We start from the raw sequence: 18,806 nt of genomic DNA, 5'->3' as shown, positions 1-18,806 counted from the left end.
GATTTGTAACTTACTTAATAAAATCATCAATGATATCAGGTTTAAAACTTTGTACGCAAGACACGTATTTCGTCTCAAAAAGACCCATCAGTGACGCTAGAATAAAAAAAAGTTTAAAAGGCCAAATAAGTTGAATACAGCTGAAGTAATCTATTCCTTCGTTTTTCGAAAAATTCTAATACATAACTTTAAAACACGATGGTCATATCTTGGGATAAAACATGCGCGCCATCAGTTAGAAACTACCGACATAAATATGTGAATTGATTTAAGGATGTTCGCTTCTCTTGTTTTAGAATTTTTGCCAGATATTCGGAATCCTCTATTTTTATCCATGTAGTGCCATTAAAAAATTTTGCCCACTAACCCCTACTTTTCTTTTCATAATATCATTACAAAAAGTTTAAAAAGACTTATTTCAAAATCTTATAAAATCCTTGTAATTTTTTCATAGTTTTTGAAAGAAAAAAGGTGCCAATGTTAAATGTATGAAAAGTCTAGAGAGAATCATTTCCCGCCAAATTTTCAATGGCTTATATCTCGAAAACAAGCACACGGACCCTTAATTTTTATCTGCTTTTTAAGTTCCTTTATGTATATATTATCGATTTATTATAGTCTTTCAAAAAGCTTGTTATTTTGAAACAGAGTAGCGCACATCCTTAAGACCAAGATAAGCATCCAAACTGGATTACTGTCTAACTGACAATTAATTCAGATCCCTTTTTATCTATATACAAATATAATAATACTGTTTATATTCCCAAAGCTACATTTTATCATTTTTATTTTTAACAGTGCTTATTGTATAGGATATGTAAGGGAAGACACATATATGAAACTGCCTAAAACGTTGGATGTGAATTGTAAAATGCACGTGGATGTGTAATAATATAAATGTAAACAGTTAATATAATACAATAAAGTAAGCAATAACTTGAAAGGTTGTTGACTTAAAACATCTATGATATACAAAGTCAGATATATTTCAAAAATAAAATTTATTGCTGTATCTGTTGTTTGTTCACAAAGATGTAAACAGCCGATTAGCGTCTAATGTTTAAATGAATAGATTTCAAACATAAATATTATTAACAAGGAAGTCAAAAATCACATTATATCTTCAAAATCACTTCATGCGATGAATATCACCAGTATTAATTTCAATCATATTTCAAATATTAAAGCTAAATTTTCTCGTTAAATTGGTAGTGCCAGATTCGTACAAAAATCAGATTTAAATTTGTAATTCTGTTATAATTATTTTTCGTTCCATGATATTAACTAATATTATAACGTTATCTTTTGAAGTTGTCTCATTGGTTTATTGTGCGGATTGTGGATTACCCGACTCTTCATCTGAAAGGCGTAACGATGATCTATAGATTTGAAGGTATGGACTTTCGTATCATTTCGGAGATTTTACTTCCATATATCTTCTTTTATTCATAAACGTATTTCAGTTCAATGTACTATCATCTGAAAATATTAACAAAAGTGTCAATTGTAGCATTAACCTACCTGTTCTCAAGGAAGGCGTATGAGTTTCTTGACAGACATCCGTGACAACAATATTTTGACTCTTTTACTCTACTACATGACATGAACCTCATTACTACTAATAGAGCATATCTGTAAGAAAGTTTTAAAAACCCAACCTTTGAGCTATGTTTACAGCAGTATATTACCTGGACCTAATTGAAAACCATTTCCTGCAATAATCTAATAAATTAGTTGAAAGCAAACTTCGATTCAACGTTTCCTATGAGTCTTGTTTAAATATCATTGTACATCACGTCTTGTTTTTTTTCAATGTATAGTTTGCCAATCGACGTTTATCCAATCTTATATAATAAGGATGACTTCTTTCTGGATTTTTTTTTTAGAATCTCTAATTGGCAACAAATACGCCAAAATTCATCCAGAATTGAAAGCATATTTTAAACTCATTAGAAATAAATGTTCATCACTATTCACTCGAAACCCAGATTGCATTACAAGGATAGCAATGTGGTATATATCTATATGTTATATGCTATTCTGGATCTTCATAGTGGATATGGATTCATATTCCGTGTCAGTGTTTTAAATCTCCTGAGCAGACAGGCGAAGAGGATATAGAGAATTGACAGGGATTATGAACCTATGTCCCTCTGAAGTCCAAATAACAATTATAACATACTGGAGTGTCCTGATTTCAACATAACTTACAATTATGTGTTATTGACAATGTTAGGTCACTAGTAATAACGTGACCAGCCACTCATAACAAGTGCAAAGAAAACAAACTAGACATTATGCAAATAAGATGAGCACGTCGTACTACCAACAACAGCAATCTCAACAGCAGTATCCAAACCATTTCCAACCATTTCGTTTGTGACACTCTTCTGCAATGCTGTAAAAAACGAAGGTATTAATGGTGTGCATGATTATAAACTAATTACTAACTATAGATTCATTCTGATTAATGAAAATATAACAAACTATATTTTCAAACTATCAGAGTTCGTAGTAGCAGCCTTAAACCTTCAAGTTTGCAAACATTCAACGACACATATTGACTTTAGGACAGCATAAATAGGGCTATACCCAACTATAGTGGTGGTGGTATGCCGTAAATACTACACGGACGTTTTTAAGAATGAAATTTTAAATTCATCTACATTCAAGTCTGTGCGCTCCACAGAGAGTCATATAGTTAACAAACATATCATAACCATATCACAGCTTCAGGCTTCTTCTGAACATTTGAAGGTCCCTACAATGTATTGGTTACCTACACTACACAAAAAAACCAGTAAAATATCGTTTCATCTCAGCCTCTAGTAAGTGTTCTACAACTAATTTTTTAGTGCTTTTAACAAGTTCCTTAACTACTATCAAAGAGCTTATCATAAACTATTGTAATAAAATATATGAAAATAGTGGAAGTAACTATTTTTGGAGTGTAAAAAATTCTTTGGATGTTTTAGATAAATTACGTGCTTTCAGGGATGGGCACGATTACTGACAAATGTAGTCGATTAATAATCGATTACATGAAGGATTTTTGTGCAATCGATTACTCTGATTTTTGTATATAATCGATTGCAATCGATTACTTTATCAAAAGTAATTACACTACTTTTCGATTACTGTCAATTACATGCTACAAAATAACCAAAAAATAAAGTAAGTTAAACACAATTATGTTGCTCAACGTTTGTATAGTTGAAATTTAGAAGTTTACTTAAACAACTTTTAAAGCATTGTTTCCAAATTTTAAGTTGACAGTTGTTTTTTAGATGGAATCTCTTACTGAGGATAAGAAATATTCAAAAGTTCTTGAAATTTTGGCTTTTCAACATGAGATGACATATTCGCATTGCATCATTCATTTATTTATATTGTAGTTTTGTTCAAAAATTTTGATGTCAAACTAACTTAGGGTAGCTTTTTTGCTTTTACTCATTAAAAACTGATATATTTTAACATAGCTAATTACAATTTTGGAAGTTTCCTCTGAAAAAAATAAATAGAATAATTAATTAGTTCAGGTAATTTTTATAAAGATCAAAGTATGACGTGCATGAATTAATCCTTTTGTTTGGATAACCAGCCTTATTACAGGATATAAAACTGTCAATGGAGTACAATTTATATAACCTGGGGCAAAATAATGGAAATCTCCCTCTTAATTAGACATAATTGAAATGAAAGCAGTCTCCATCTTATTGATTAGAAGTCTTTGATCATCTGATTAGTAAAGACAAGAAGTTTTTTTTTTATTCTCTAAAAAATTATAAACAATATATATTTACAGTGTCAAAATGGGATACATGCATCTATTTCTGAAAAAAAAAAGAATTTAAATGCATAGCCATTTGTTCATTGTCAAAAGGATTTTGTGTACTTTCTTAATTTTAATATCATAACATTATAAGGAATCAACTGATTATCTATTCTAAGCTAAAATTCCAACTCTTATTGAAAATTATGATTTAAGGAATTTTAATACAAATAAGCTTACCACTTTAACTTTAACTTAAGACTCATTTCTTATTCTAAATATATTTTCTTATTTCAAATCTATTTTCTTATTTTAATATAAAAGGTCGTGAATTATTGACAAGCATATAAATCCATTTGTTTCAAAACCTAGATATAAAGTAACATTTGGTAGGGGATCTGGTTGATCATAATGCAGCTTGAGACAATAGATAGAAAAAAGCATTTGATAAACTCTGAAGTCTTATCAATACATTCTATTTTATCTGTACTATAAAGTGCTAAATACATACATATTTTCTTTTAAAATAGTTTATATTTCATCAAACTATTTTACTAAAGTAATCGAAATGTAATCGAAAAGTAATCGATTATTACATCATAATTTTTGCTGTAATCGATTAAATTACGATTACATGTAATCGAAAAAAATCTTCGATTACAGATTACTGTCGATTACTGGAAAAAATGTAATCAATTACAATCGATTACGATTACAGATTACGATTAATCCATCCCTGCGTGCTTTTGATGGTCCTTTTGATTCTGTTGACAGTTTCGACTTTTCTACTCTTTACACTACACTTCCACACAATTTTTTCAAACAAAAATTTGACTATTTAATTAAATGGTCGTTTGGTAAATCTGAATGCAAATATATTAGCTGCAACTCATTTATATCCTTTTCTCTAATGAGAAAGGTAAATATGCTAGATATACTTACTGGAGGTGTGATGAGATGATTGAAGCTGTTAATTTTCTCCTTGACAATATTTATGTACGTTTCGGCAGCAAAGTTTATCGACAGGTTGTAGGTATTCCTATGGGTACTAATTGCGCCCCTTTAATAGCAGACTTGTTTTTGTACTGTTATGAATCCCAGTTTATGACCAAACTCAGTAAAGACCCGTCTAAATTGCATTTAATTGATAAATTCAACAATACTTACCGTTATCTTAATGATATTTTTTCGTTAAATAATCAAGAATTTTCTCAATATACTGCCAAAATTTACCCAAAGGAACTTACTTTAAATAAATCAAATTTAAACGGTAACAACTGTCCTTTCCTAGATTTAGATATTTCGGTTTTACACGGGAAACTCCACACTAAAATTTACGACAAAAGGGACGATTTTTCGTTCCCTATTGTTAATTTTCCCTTTTTGGATGGTGATGTTCCTTTGGAACCATCTTACGGTGTTTATATTTCACAACTCGTTCGCTATGCCCGTGTCTGTTGTGACGTTTTTGATTTTAACGAACGTAGTCTATGTATAACTGGTAAATTATTAAGCCAGGGATTTCGTTACCACAAATTACTTTAACCCTTTACTAAATTCTTCCACAGATATAAAGATTTGGTTTTGAAGTTTGGTTGTACCTATAGAAAACTTTATTTCAAACGGGATTGCACATCCTCATTTTTACGGCAATGTTGTTTACCGTGCCCGGAAATTTAGAAATGATCCTGGTAAACTTATCGATCCTTTAAATAAACTGATTCTAAAAGGTTACCAATTCAACACTGTAATTAGATCATTAAATATTGTTTTTATTGGTACTAATATTGATTTTGTTATCAGTAAATTAAAAGCAAACTAATTACTATTGTTATATACATATACACATTCATGGATCTACAATCTGTCGATACCTGTATCTTGGCATTGCACAAGGTCATGTATTTCTCTGACTGTTTATGACGTCTTTACACTAAATCCATTGGATGTTGGATGTGTACGGATTGATAATTTAGTCTTAGATGCACGATTTTTTTTTATTAGTTGTTAGTGGCTTTGAACTAGCTGTCAGTAACTGCGAGTACTCTCTGATCTGTACTTTGTGTCTTTTTGTTGTTGGGATGTCCAAGTACCCGGCCACGTCCACTTGTATTTGTAGTATTTGTATTTTTATCCATCTGATGAGTTAAGCCTCTTTCAACTGATTTTTATAGTTCGTTTTTATGTTGTACTGTTACTCCACTGTCCCAGGTTAGGGGAGGGTTGGGATCCTGCTAACATGTTTAACCCCGCCACATTCTGTATGTATGTGCCTGTCCCAAGTCAGGAGCCTGTAATTTAGTGGTTGTCGTTTTTTTATGTGTTACATATTTGTTTTTCGTTCATTTTTTGTACATAAATAAGGCCGTTAGTTTTCTCGTTTGAATTATTTTACAATGTCATTTCGGGGCCTTTTATAGCTGACTGTGCGGTATGGGCTTTGCTCATTGTTGAAGGCCGTACGGTGACCTATAGTTGTTAATTTCTGTGTCATTTGGTCTCTTGTGGAGAGTTGTCTCATTGGCAATTTTACCACATCTTCTTTTTTATATCAAATCTATGATGCCAAACCAGTTTTTCAACTTGATAAATTGTGTTTGTCCGAAGCACTTTTATGGATTTCATCATCAGGAACACACGAACCTAATCTGCATGAAAAATAACGCGCACATTATGAGCTATATGATAAAAAGGGGCAAATGAAGAGTATCCAAATTCATTTAAGGTCAACTTGCCGATGACGTTTGAACCTAAGTCTCTTAAAATATCTTTCAATGTGATTTACAGAACTTATATTTTATAAAACAGAACAGATGCATTTGATACAATTCGTTAACTATTTATAGAAAATAGTCCTATACATATTATGCTCAGGTGTACAAAAAATAACATTATTATACAATTAAAATAAGATTAACAATTCTATACCTAATCTTTATCATAAATTAAATGGATAAAGTTTTATAGGAACGGTTTATAATTTGCAAAAACTTTACTATACCTTTTACTTTCAAATGCACAAATGAAGACCCTATTGTCAAGATAATAAGAATAAGATACATATTCATATGCATTTTAAAATCATAGTTAATTTTAACCACGTTTATAAATAACGTAGGTTGATATGGAACCGTTTGGTATTGTTGATAGAAATATGTCAATTATTATATGCTCCTAAAAATTTTAACCACACATTCTATAATGTAAATATTATAAGCAAATGGATTTTCGACAAGTCCCTGTTAGACGTCACTATTAACTATGAATAAATCATCTTACTTGTTTGCACAGAAATGAAGTTAAGCTGAATGTAATTGTAGACGGTCTATATAATCATTCAGAATATCATTAAATGAATGGAATTATGTAATTTGACATAATTTTGGCAAAGATAAAACGAAAACTGCAGTCTTATTATCTAGAATCTACAATACTATAGATGTTCGGTTTTCTTTCAATTTTCCATGTCTAGCTTTTACATTGATTCACATTCTTTCTCATTGATTTCAATGCAACTTGATAAGAGCATTTTTACCTTTGTTTTCCTTTCTTGAATTATAGTTTGATCAACATCTATAATTCGCATGTATTAACAATAACACATTACCTGTTCACAATCAAAGCCTTAAATGACTAATAGTTATTCACATTAAAGAAAATAATACATGTAAACCTGAGCGGTTTATACAAATGAGATTACTTGAGCATACTTTTTCATGCACCCTTTTGGCATTAGCTTCGCTAAAACTTTCTATTGAAATACTTATGTTTTGAAGGACTTGTGGGAATCAACCTTACAAAAACAAAACCTATTGTGTCTGTTTGTTTTGTTCACGCATCGTTGTCAATATAATGAAATTTGATACGACTGTCATACAAGTGAGAGGTTTAGCTAGCTATAAAACCAGGTTCGATCCACCATTTTCTACAGCTTTTGATTTTGCCATTTGATTAAGGACTTACATTTTTGAATTTTCCTCGGAGTTCAGTATTTTTGTGATTTTACTTTATACATAGTTTACTTGTCGCAAGCCAATTTAGTATAAATGAGAGGAAATAGTATTTTTCCAATGTCTAAAATCTAATTAATTTTTTAGTAGTTGAACATTTATTTTGTACATTTGAGGATTTCAAAATAACATTTCATACTGCTTGGAGAAGATGTTTTGGCAAAAATTACAACAATCAAATATAACAAGAAATATCCTTTCTACTTTATAATACATATAAAAATGTCAAATCTTGTGTAAAAGTAGGCAACAGTAGTTTACAGATATTCAAATGTCATAAACCGATAAAGAAGATACAAATCAAGATAACAAAATACAAAACCTGAGAGAAAGCTTAAAGAGCAGCATTATTGGGTGCGTCGACAAAGTACGCGTCTTCTAATATGCATGCTTCATCCGCCATACGAATCCAGACACAGTCAAAATGTCACAATCGGGAATAGGGCAAAATCGGTAAATTTACAATTTAAAATTGCTGTTACAAAATTTTGGATATTATTTTAAATTAAGGAATATATCTCCCTCATGCAAAGCTTTGATTCCTTTCCCGGCTTTGGCGATACTTTTTGTCCTTTTTGGTTTATAAGCTCTTCATTTTGTTTAATAAAGTTTTATAATTTTTTGGTCTCGAGCATCACTGATGAAACATTTATTTTCGAAATGCGTATCGTGTTCAGAAATATTGATAACGTTATTGTTAATACACATCAAAGGACTATTTTGGATTGCGTTCTTGTTTATTTCTTTTTCTATTTATTTTTTTTAAGGAAAAGGATTTGATTGTTGGTGTGGTATGTTCAGTATTGTTTGTGATTGCTGTTATGCATTTTCGTGTATTACTTTCTGTAAACAAGAAAAAATGAAAACATGTGATGTAGAAAATTCACTCTAAATTGGCACTACACCTACCATGTCTTCAAATCATTTTGATATTCAATAAACCTAACTAACTGATAACGTCGATCAAAATATTTTGTTAATAAGTAATATTAACATTGTGTAACATGGAATTAAACATTTATATTCTAATTTTTATTATTGTTATCCTTTTTAAATATCTTTACACTCGCATCAATATTTTGATTTGTTTTAATCAAAAACATTTATTATTGAAGAATGTTTTTCTTTCATTATATTAGAATTAAATTTTCTACATCAAACATATATGATACAATATCTGGGAAAAAAACAATTAATATCAGGTTATAGTTTCATTTTATTATTTTATTCCTATTGTAACGTTTTACTTGCTACAAATGGCTTTTATATATTTTAGATCGTCATGTTGTAATTGTTAAAAAGACTTTAAACGCGAAATCGCGAAAGTACAGAAACACGTAAATGATTAAAGCGAAATCAAAATAACCTTTGCTTTTTTCTATTTCGCATAATGAAATATCACAGGGGGAAAACTCGTATGGCCGCATCTTGCATCGAATGCTACCTGAGCATTTGAATCTATTATCATATATATTCTAAATACACATATGTAAAATGAACGAAGATAAATGCATACGAAATAAAATGAACACCAGTGATAGAGGACTCTAATTAACAAAAATGTTGTGTCTTTCCCAACGATTTCTTTAACTACAATGATCATAGTTTTACACTAGTATCAATTGAAAAAGTTTCCTTATAAACGTTTCTACTACAGTGGTTGTTCCTCTACCTCCTCAGATGATGTTTATCGTTCTCCATAATGTTCTGTATCTCCTAAGGTGATGTTCAATTTTTCGGTATGTTGTTCATTTGCCTCCTCATGGGATGTATTATCGTTCTGTTTGTTTTTCCTTATCTCCTCATATCATGTTTTATATTTCTGTATGTTGTTCCTGTATCTCCTCAGTTGATATTTAATCTTTCTCTCTATTGTTCCTTTATCTCTTATCTCCTCAAATGATGCTTTATCTTTCTCTATGATGTTCCATTATCTCCTCATATGATATTTAATCTTTCTCTCTGGTGTTCTTTTATCTCCTCAGATGATGTTATCTCTTTCTCTATGTTGTTCCTTATTTTCCTCAGCTGAAACTTTACCTTTCTGTATGTTATTCCTTAATCTCCTCAGATAATGCTTAATCTTTCTCTATGTTGTTCCTCTATATCCTCAGTTAATATCTAATCTTTCTCTATGTTGTTCATTTATCTCCTCAGCTCCTCAGAAGATATTTGATCTTTCTCTCTTGTGTTCCTTTATCACCTAAGATTATGTTTTATCTTTCTCTAAGTTGTTTCTTGATCTCCTCAGCTGATGCTTCATCTTACTCTCTTGTGTTCCTTTATTTCCTCAGATGTTATTTAATCTTTCTTTCTGGTGTTCTTTTATTTCCTCAGATGATATTTAATCTTTCTCTCTGGTGTTCCTTTATCTCCTCAGATGATATTCAATATATCTCTCTATTGTTCCTTTATCACATAAGATGATGTTTTATCTTTTCCTATGTTGTTCCTTAATCTCCTCAGCTGATGCTTATCTTTCTCTCTGGTGTTCCTTGATCTCCTCAGATGATTTTTAATCTTTCTCTCTATTGTTCCTTTATCTCCTCAGCTGATGCGTTATCGTTTTCTATGTTGTTCCTTTAAATCCCCAGTTGATAATTAATCTTCCTCTCTATAGTTCCTGTATCTCCTCAAACAATGTTTCATCTTTCTCTATGTTATTCATTTATCTCCTCAGATGATATTTAATCTTTCTGTATATTGTTCCTTTATCTCCTCATTTGATATTTAATCTTTCTCTCTATTGTTCCTCTATCTCCTCAGATGATGTTATATCTTTCTCTATGTTGTTCCTTAGTTTCCTCAGCTGATGCTTTATCTTTCTGTATGTTATTCCTTAATCTCCTCAGATGATGCTTTATCTTTCTCTATGTTGTTTTCTATTTCCTCAGTTAGTTAATATCTAATCTTTCTCTATGTTGTTCATTTATCTCCTCAGCTCCTCAGAAGATATTTGATCTTTCTCTCTTGTGTTCCTTTATCACCTAAGATGATGTTTTTTTTTATCTTTCTCTAAGTTGTTTCTATATCTCCTCAGCTGATGCTTCATCTTTCTCTCTGGTGTTCCTTTATCTCCTCAGATGATATTCAATCTATCTCCATAGTTCCTTTATCACCTAAGGTGATGTTTTATCTTTTCCTATGTTGTTCCTTAATCTCCTCAGCTGATGCTTTATCTTTCTCTTTGGTGTTCCTTGATCTCCTCAGATGATATTTAATCCTTCTCTTTATTGTTCCTTTATCTCCTAAGCTGATGCTTTATCGTTCTTTATGTTGTTCCTTTAAATCCTCAGTTGATATTTATTTTTTCTCTCTTGTGTTCCTTTATCTCCTCAGATGATACTTTATCTTTCTCTCTGTTGTTCCTTTATCATCTCAGATGATGCTTTATTCTTCTGTATGTTGTTCCATTATCTCCTCAGATGATATTTAATCTTTCTCCGTGTTGTTTTTTTTTTATCCTATTCAAATGTATATTTTTCTACTGATGGTAATTCTGTTCATAGGTTGTTTTTTTTTTTACCTAGTACTTTCATAGTAATTATGCAATGCTATCCATTGATTTCATTAAACAAACTTTTTTCAATGAACTGATTGTTCTTTGACGCTATGAAATTACTTAAAGATTATAAGAATTTTAATGTCGTTTTTGATTATTATACCCTTTATTTTATAAATGGTAAAGCAATCGAGATGGTTGGTCAGTTTGGTCGTCAGATGGAAGTAAGATTATTCAGCCTTAGTTTTTTCCAAATAATTTCTGAGATAAAATAATAATAATAACGATATTTTTTGACATAACACCATTGATTACTTCAAACTGCGATCGTCAAGCAGATCATTTAAATTATAATAGATACCAAGATTAAAATTCTGTACGTCAGACGCGCGTTTTGTCTACAAAAAAGGTTACAAACCAAAGCCGAGGGAAACACATCAACTATAAGAGGAAAACAAATGAACAACAGGAACACCGAAGTGCAACAAAAACAAATGCCAACACACATAGATAACAACTGCCATATTCCTGACTAGGTAGAGGACATTTTAAGAAAAAATGGTGGGTTGAACCTGGTCTCATGGTATGCCAAACCTCCCGCTTTATGACAATGTTAAAAAAATATCGCTAAAACACTACGTGACAGAAATACAGCACAAAACACGCAAGAACATTCATAACAGAGAACGCACAAACAAATAATATAATAGTCGACACAACATGCAAACCACAGAACAACAACGAACATATTCCATCAATGAAAAAGACCATAGGATTCAAAAACAGTGACGCACTTACGTAACTAACATGAAATCTCGAACATTATACAATTATTTTCACAATATTCGTCCGAACAATTTACATGCCAATGATGGTATGGAAAGGCAATTTTATAATTATTTGGACTACAAACGATAAGACATAACAGATTATCCAACCGAAACCATAACAGAAACATAAAAATAAATCCATTAATGTTGGATCTACAAAACACCGAGACACGCCGCACAGCAATGCAAATTCACATTCAGTATAACAGTCATATTCGGGAATATGACAATGATGGTATTAAAAGGCAATTTTATAATTATTTGGACAACAAACGATACAACATGACACATTATTCAACAGAAACCATAACAAAAACATCAAAAATAAATACATGAATGTTGGATGTACAAAATACCGAGACATGTCGTATAGCAATGTAAATTCACTCTCGGTATAACAGTCATATTCGGGAATAGGTCACGTTCGGTACTTAGCAGACAGACGACAAAGATGTTAAATCACAATCTAAGACGTGGTAAAAATGTCATTAGTTAGTTTAGACACAGATACATCGCATAGATCAACCAATTCGTGATGGTGTTCATAAAATTTACGGAGTGTCATTTTTAATCTTTCCTCCTCATAACACTGTTGGAGCAGTTTCTGCGTTAGGGGCCAACTCCTGTATATGAAGTCAGTATAGTGTGAACATGCACGACCATTACGTATCAATTGAGATATGTACACACCATACGACGGAGCAGAGGGTATGTTATTGCAGAGAAATGGGAAAATGATAATTGGGAAGTTGAAATCATCCCGTTTGTCATAGATTTTAGTGTGAAGTCGTCCATCTGGGTCAATATTGAGGAAAAGGTTAAGGTATGAAGCAGTCCTTGTATCAGTAGTATCCTTAATTTCAAGTTCACTGGGATATATGAGATGCAAGTACTGACTGAAATATGGGTTATTCAGTGATAGGACATCAATATATCTGAAAGTAAAATTAAAGAACTTTGCAAGGTGCTTTTTCTTTTTGTCTTTTAGAAGGTTTTGAATGAATTCTGCCTTATACGAGTACAAAAACAGGTCGACCAGAAGGAAACAAGATGCGTTTATCTTCTTTGACTGCTCTTTTTGAAAGAACAAAGTTTGACTCAATCTTTAAATTTGTTCAATCAAATTTTGGTGAGGAATGAGTGTTTAATTAAAAGGTGGAGAAGTCATTTTTCATTTACTTTTTGAATATATTTTGCATGAAGTAAATGATTGTACTAACTCTTACATATCTTTTTGGGGATTGATTATTTAAATATCCACATCTGATTTGATCCGCTCCTCTTCAGAGTGTATTTCGAGTATGAGTTGAGTTTGAAAGTAAATTTTCATATTTCCTCATTCCCTAATTTCTCATCAAGAATCTTATGTAGTCTGATTTACAACCAAAACGATACTGTTTTCGGATTTTTTCTGTAGGTACCAGAAGAAATTAGTCAATGAAGAGAGACTGGTGTCTAGGAACATTTGGATCTCCAAAAATAGATGTAAGTTTGGTCAGTAATGGAATTTCATGTGGAATGTCCCCAAAAAATAGATTAAAAACTCTTGAAAAAACAGTTTTGGTCAGCGAACTTTCTCTAACGGTAAAAGTGCTTATTTGCTTCGATGCATTATAAAATAAGTAAAATAACAAAAATACCGAACTCCAAGGAAAATTCAAAACGGAAAGTCCCTTACCAAATTGCAAAATCAAAAGCTCAAACACACCAAACTAATGGAAAACAACTGTCATATTCCTGACTTGGTACAGGCATTTTATTATGTGGAAAATGGTGGATCAAACCTAGATTAGATTAGATTCTAAATTATTCATAGAACACTTAAGAATTGATAACTCATGTACCAATTCTATTTTATTTATCTTTAATTTCATTCTTTTTAGACAGCTGAAGCACACCCTAACATTCAATTGACCGAAAGTTTACGAATAGTGAACATGTTCCGGATGTCTGTACAATAAATCTTAATCTGAGTTTAATAGATAAAAACGCCGGCGTCAAGTGTGACAAATGTTTTATAAAGTCACCTTGTGGATCTCTTATTTCATCCGTCAGACAATTTCCTTTCTCGTTTCAAATGTTGTAAGGAGTTTCTGAAGTGTAAATTGTTCATCCGGGACACTAATGGAACGAGATATTCGTGGTGATATCACAGAGTTTGGTAAAAGTGTTTCTTCTCTGGTTTTAATGTCAGATTAACCGTTGTAAACGGATATTAAAACATTAAATATTGAGGAATAATAATTTGTTGATCAGGATTGTCATCTATCCGATGTTTTCTCATAGGAAAATCAAAACAAATCTATAGATCATCTTTATTTAATTATATGACTGACGGAAATTAAATAATAACTTTATGGCACAAATAATCAAGAATATTCATATTTGCACTGGAAGCAGTAAAACACAAGTAACTTTTTATATGGACATACGTGTAGGTCAGTCTAGGTCAGATATATTATTCATTCGTAATACGTTATTAAATGTAATTAGATGCACCTTTTACAGTGTATGACTGCCTTTCGTTAGAAAACTATCGTGAACTTTCAATGCTAAATACATAGACTGATAAAATAAAATAATAAATAAAAGGAGGATAATAGTGATATAGTTGATTTAAAGTGTCAGATGTTTACCCGTGCATCAGGTCACATTAAACCTCACCGAAAAACTGTTGCTGTGCATATACAAGTTATATTGGTAAGGGTAATTTACTGTTCAGAGAGAATGGAACTCCTAACAAATGCCTTGGATCATATGTGCCCAATTAGATAATTCGCGATTGTATACATCACTGCATCAAAAGGTTGCCCATTCTCTCAGCATTATTCTTGCTCCCGTTAATAAAAAAAAATAGGGTACCGTACCTATTTTTCTATAAACCTAGTCTAATAGTAGCATCTACATAAAACACTAGTTATCTTCAAGTGATTTCAAAACATTCAAAATGAACTAATTTGTATTAAGTTTTTATTTATATTAGTAAATACACGGAAATATTACTCCATAGTCCAGAACAAAGACAACATATTCACACGCTTTATGGGATCGAACAGATTTTTACATTCCTCTCACCGTACATTGAGTGGAAATACCACTTTATAAATTTGGTCCGTCTTTTCTAGACTTAACTTTATTGGGAACACAAAAAACCAAAATATCAAAAACCAACTTCTCTGGGAACACTAAAAACCAAAATATCAAAAATCAACTTCATTGAGAACACTAAAAAAGAACATATCAAAAACCAACTTCATTGGGAACACTAAAAACCAAAATATCAAAAACCAACCTCATTGGGAACACTAAAAACCAAAATATCAAAAACCAACTTCATTGGGAACACTAAAAACCAAAATATCAAAAACCAAGGGTATATAAGTTTCAAAATACGCAAGGACCTATAGAACCAAAAAGGATATAAAACGAATAGCCAAATCCATCTAAGGTCAATTTTGCCTTGGTGATAGCTGAATGAATGTAACACTTTTGTCCATCGTCTCAATACACAAACAGTCCAGCTGGTTGTGATATTACTGGACACCTCTACATCGTAGATAATTAAAAACTTAGAAAATTGTTAACTTAAGACCCGAAATATCGATTTCCCCAGCCTATCAACTGGAAGAATAATTTCAGGTTACTGATGGGTGCAGTTGAGGACTATGCCTGAAAATCGGTAAAGTGCGAGCTAGAAGAACCAAAACTTGACCCTTCAACTAAATAGATCAAAGCCATTCTATCATACATTCAGAAGCACATTAAAAGTTTACGATGTACAACGAGCACTCTATTTTCGAGAAGTCCAAGGTAGTGGATGCGTTATCCTCACCTCGAGACAAATGGTTGTTGTTACAGCAGACAAAAACTCATATCTATTGTTTTTATATGCAAAAATTCTGTAAAAAATTGGAATGTCTAAAAGAGAGGCGAAGGATACCAAAGGGACATTCAAACTTTTAAGTCGAAAAGAAACTGATAACGCCATGGCTAAAAAAGAAAAAGACAAACAGACAAACAACAGTATCCAAAACAACATACAAAACCAAAGACTGAGCAACACGAACCCCACCAAAACTGGGAATTATCTCAGGTGCTCCGGAAGGGTAAGCAGATCCTGCTCCACATGTCGCACCCGTCGTGTTGCTCATCTAAGTACAAACCCGGTGATATGTCTAATTCGGTAGGTCACATTCGGGGGAAAGGGGACGAGATTGTAGTTACGACTATGGGAATATATTCGTAGTCATCTGTGAAACTAAAGAACTCGAAGTTCACAGCAAAACCGGAAACCCCAGATATTTCATTAATTCTTTATGAAAGAGGGAATTTTAGAAAAATCACAAATCCGTTCTTCTCTCCTTTGCTAATAAAAATGTAACACAAGAAAAGGACGATCAATATCTCCCATTTTTATACTGGGTATATAAACTTCACAAAAATTCTTATAAAGAACGACACATAGCCGGGTCATCAAGATAGTCGAATCAACATATTTCTCATATTATTACCACCATTCTTTCTGCAATTAAAGATGGTCTTGAGAAAAAAATGTGATAAGTTATATTCAACCAGAGGTGTCAATCAAATGTGGATACTTATATATATAAAAATTCCAAATATCTACCGCAAAATATTCCATCACATTCTTTTCAAAGGAGTAGGCCCAGTAAGACCCCTTTTTTGGTCCCAAAATAGAGCAATTTTACAAAATTGATTAAATGTAAACTTTTAGCTGTTTATTGGGAAGTAGAATACTTCTGTTACATAAATATGGGCTGTTTTTGAACAGCGGTATACTACTGTTGCCTTTATTTGACAATACTATGCATATGTATCGGGTACTAGCATCATTAAGTCATGCTAAATTACTGAAATCGTCACAATTTAAGCATTTGAGTTAATTTTTGGACGGTTTCCGTCTTAGATGGAAGTGGCCGCATTTGTGTTCATTCTTAATATTTAAATGTAAGTTGTATTTGATGATAATACATAACATATATAAAGGTTGAGACTGAACACAGATGCGGCCACTTTCATTTTTGACAAAAACCATCTGAAGAGTGACATATTATGGCATATTTGATAGATTTTTCATATTTAAGCGTCTTTAATTTAATGACTAAATCAGTTCAAATCATTCACATAAACTAATTGAAATGACTGAAGTAGACACTTAAGTGTTTAAAAAATGTCAAAAATCTTTCATCAGATGAACCTGGAGTTTGAGGCCAAAATCGGCCCTTACCGGACCTACTCCTTTGCAGTCATTTCATCACTTTCGTTTTTACTTCGCCTTACACTATTATTCCCATGGCTTTTTGAAAGATCGAATACATTGTCTCATTTAACAGACCTTTTTCTACAAAAAATTAGAATCGTAGATACAAATGTCTTGTTTTAGGTTATGAAAAGTCATACTTCATACAGAACCGCGTCGATTCTTAACACTTATACTAGTACACCGATGATATCATAAAAATGGGCAACATATTTGTTAAGTTTTGGAGAATGGATTTTTCAATACACAGTCGTTATTCTAATGGGTACTAATTGTGCATTCCTACTGGCCGACTTTTTTTTGAAATCATATGAAGCTGAATTCACACAAAACAAAAACAAAATATGGAAAGTAATTGAATTTAACTTTCAGATATATTGAAGATGAACTGTCACTCAACAACCCACATTTAAGTGAGTGCTCGCTTCTTATATATCCCAGTGTACTTGACATTAAGTATACTACTGAAAGTAAAAGTTCTGCTTAATATCTCGATCTTTTCCAAGATATTGACGCAGATTGACGACACAAAACTTGAATCAATGACAAACGTAATGATTTCAACTTTTTAATTAAAACTTCCAATTTTGCATCAGTTACATACCCTCTGCTCCATCGTATGGCGTCTACAATTCTCAATTGATACGTAAAGATCGTGCATGTTCATACTATACGGAATTGATTAGCAGAGGTATGCTGCTTGCACAAAAACTGCATATAAACAAATAGTCGTATGAAACTGACATACTCAGGATGTCATGTCTGATGTTTTGATAGACATGGTAGTGAATTTTTTTATCAGACAGTCTGTACTCCTTTGGGACCTAACGTTGCTTCACATCTCTCTTATTCCACTTCATCCATATCTCTTTGTATATATATTAATTATGATATTTTTGAGATTGCATTTAAATTAATAAATCGTTCATTTTGGTTTCCTATTTACATGACATTTATATAGATAACGAGTACTTTTCGGTATAATTGAAATCACGAAGTCATCTCAAATGTTTACGGATACCAACTTGATTTAGTTAACAATTATTGACTATCTGTGTCACAGATGACCCAAGTTTTGTTCCGCTTGTCGTAGTCAAAAATTCTTCCTCGATTAATTGTGTCATGACCGAATGCGAACTAACATTGCGGTTTTACTTACAATTTGCAATGCAACGGGCACCACTAGTGTAGCAGTAACTACTTTATGGCGAATCAACTTTATTTAACCCTTTAGTTTGTTTTAGTTTTTTGTGTAGTGTTTAAATTTCCCTTTTGGTCATGATATTGTCTGTCTTCTCCCACTTATGAAATTGTTTTGCGCTCGATATCTATTCCATTTTTTTCTGAGTGATTATAAATGTTCTGGTCAAAAAATATTTCCCATTTGATAAAGATTTGAAATTTTCATAGA

General features: G+C 31.7%; 1 long non-coding RNA gene across 1 annotated transcript; it reads left to right on the top strand.

Annotated features, from left to right (window-relative positions):
• The first annotated feature begins 1,217 nt into the window (after positions 1-1,217).
• LOC127728434 (uncharacterized) lies at positions 1,218-14,641 on the top strand. Its single transcript, XR_007994125.1, has 3 exons — positions 1,218-1,393; positions 13,532-13,599; positions 13,998-14,641. It is a non-coding gene; the product is annotated as an uncharacterized LOC127728434 (long non-coding RNA).
• The last annotated feature ends 4,165 nt before the right edge of the window (positions 14,642-18,806 follow it).

Source organism: Mytilus californianus, unplaced genomic scaffold (assembly GCF_021869535.1).
Source record: "Mytilus californianus isolate M0D057914Y unplaced genomic scaffold, xbMytCali1.0.p SCAF_2, whole genome shotgun sequence".
In the NCBI taxonomy this organism is placed as follows: domain Eukaryota; kingdom Metazoa; phylum Mollusca; class Bivalvia; order Mytilida; family Mytilidae; genus Mytilus; species Mytilus californianus.
The sequence above is the reverse complement of the archived record's forward strand: the minus strand, read 5'-3'. Positions and strand labels throughout refer to the sequence as shown.